The sequence below is a fragment of the Marmota marmota genome, unplaced genomic scaffold, assembly GCF_001458135.2.
Source record: "Marmota marmota marmota unplaced genomic scaffold, marMar, whole genome shotgun sequence".
Lineage (NCBI taxonomy): Eukaryota > Metazoa > Chordata > Mammalia > Rodentia > Sciuridae > Marmota > Marmota marmota.
Window position 1 is genome coordinate 35,537,398 of NW_026000082.1, and position 2,574 is coordinate 35,539,971.

The 2,574-nt window shown below is 42.4% G+C and overlaps 1 long non-coding RNA gene across 1 annotated transcript in view; it reads left to right on the forward strand.

The window, feature by feature from the left end:
- The first annotated feature begins 6 nt into the window (after positions 1 to 6).
- The window catches only part of LOC125620464, a 12,430-nt gene continuing 9,862 nt past the window's right edge, over positions 7 to 2,574 (forward strand). Inside the window, exon 1 of the long non-coding RNA XR_007352156.1 lies at positions 7 to 482. This is a non-coding gene — a long non-coding RNA (uncharacterized LOC125620464). The remainder of the gene's footprint in view (positions 483 to 2,574) is intronic.

Here is a 2,574-nt window from a genome sequence, read left to right on the forward strand (position 1 = left end):
AGTCACTGAGCCATGTTTGCGGGCGGCGTTGTTGCCGAGGCGGCGGCGCGGGGCTGGGTGCGATCATCTGGGAAGACGCCGTCCCCTGCTCCGCCGGCGCGGTGGTATCTCCCTTAAAGAAGCCCGCGCCTCATTGTTCCTCGGCCGCTGGGAGTCGGGGCGCCCTACCGGGCGCGGGGGCGCCCGCACCTGGCTGCAGCGTCCGCGACTCCAGGCCTGGCGGGTTCCGAGAAGAGGGTCGGAATCCAGCTGGGACGGCGCGCCAGAAGGAGCCACGGTCTGAGCCCGGCTAGGCCGGGATTGACAGCCAGGACGGCTGTCCTGGGGGCGAGCACTCAGTGGGCGCGTTGGCCGCCGGAGTCCTTCGGCTACCCCACATCTGTCAATCAGATCCCGGCATGCATCGGCCTGACTGCCAACCCCGGGCGGACGGTCACTCAGAGACCTGGACCAATCGGCCATCCAGTTAGTTACACACATCAGTAAGCCTGAGAAATGTCCACTCCTTCCCCGATTCTCGTGCACCTAGGGTTTGTGAGGAAGGTGGGGGTTCTTGATCCAGTACTGTCTAAGGCATAATGGACGGAAGAATTCCTGTCTCAGCTCTCAGGATCGACCATTTTATTTCTTGTCTTCCAAATATGGCCTTCTGAGTCTGAGACCAGGTTAGGTTTTTATATAAATGATCTCTCTCAAGCTAACCAAACCTCACAAGAGGGAGGCTTTATTACTAACCCTATTTTTACAGAGAAGGAAGCCAACCTCTGCCTCATTTGACCAAAAGGAGTCAGTTTTGAACACCAGATTCCCTGGTGTCACAACTCTCCCTGCCACCAAAAAAAAAAAAAAAAAAAAACCCAACAGCAACAAAAAACACAGATGGTGATCTGTTCCGATTTTTGTACCCAGCACCATTTTTATACCTGTCTTCATCTGTTTGCTGGAAATACTGACACCAGCCAAAACTTGTTTCCTGCCCTGGAAAGTAGGGGAGATTATGGATGGCTCTGTAGACAGCTGGTTAGATACCAGTGTGGCTTTTTGATGGGTCAGATTGCTTGGTCCAAGTGACCTTTTCCTTTTGTCTGTCTCAGTCATTAAATATAGGAGCCCCTCCTCTCAAGCTCTCTCAAGCTGGCTGCAGAACAGATTTGAAATCCCTGCCCCCACTAGATAGGCTGACTCTAGATGAGGTGGATTTAAGTGTTGCTTAGCCTGAAACTTAAATAATTGGGGGCGTCCTCTTTAGGAAAAAGATGACAAAGTGACTCTGAGAACACATTGTTGGGACATTTGAAAGGGTCCCTGCAAGTGAGGACTCTGAAGCTTAAGTTTTATTAGCTTCAGGGTAAATCTGTCCCTGCTTATTATGGTATATCATTATTTTGTTATTTGTTTGCTTTCTTCTAAACAAGAATTCCTGAGAACAAGACCCTTGTCTGTAATTCATCTCTGCAGCCTCCTCAATTTGATATGGTATAAAAATACACCTGAGGCCAGCATCACACACCTTGCTGATGGGAAGGCAAAATGATAGACTTTCTCAAAGAAATTTGGCAAGATTTAGCCATATTACATATGTATTTACCCTTTGACCCAGTAGGTCCAGACCTTAGACTTCTTGAAACTTATCCTAGCAATATAGGCTAAAATACAGCAACACTGTGTGCATTAATGCTCACATTTCTGATACTAAAGAACTGGTTGAATATAATACATACAGAGTGGAGTATTATGTGGCCATAAAAAGATATGGGGAAGATTTATATACTGATCACCATATTTATATGGTATGATCTCCATATATGTTGTTAGATGAATAAGCAAGATGTATATTAGTGCTTATTTTGTGCTTGATATCTTCTGTGTGCGTAATGGGGAGAGAGAAATATATTAATTACTCATATTTAAAAGACAAACAATGGAATAAATCCCAGATTTCTAAAATGGTTGCTTATGAGTAGATTGGGGATAAGGATGCAAATGAGACTTCTTAGTTATTATTCTGGAGACTTATAAATGTTTTTGCATATTTGTAAAATAGTTCAAAAAAAGCATGAAACACTACATGAAAATTAAAAACACCTGAAAATGAACCATCTATCATTCAGATTGGTGGCATAGCCACTTCAAGAAAATTATTTCATATGGCTTTAGAAGTATTTTGACTATACCACCCTAATGAGATATAGTCCAAGAACAATTAAAACAGCATAGAAATACAATTATATTCTTAAGTTTTATTGTTAGTTGTAATATTGATGTTGCTGTTTTGAAATTGATACTGTGAGATAAAGTAAATAAGTGATTATGTTAGTAGCATTGGGAACCAAGATTTTTTCAATATATGAGAAAAAGTTTTAAGTATAAAAGAAGCTTAAGGTAAACATCTGAATTAGGTAGCAGTAAAAAAAAAAATGCATTTTTCTCTTAAGAAATGTGTTTTTCAGCTCTCCTGAAAAGGCCCACAAACAATGACCAATTCAGTAGTGATGAACAGAATACTCTTCATGCACAGATTTGTCTCTGAGATCCATTTTCTAGGTGTTTTTTTTTTTTTTTTTTTTTTTTTTT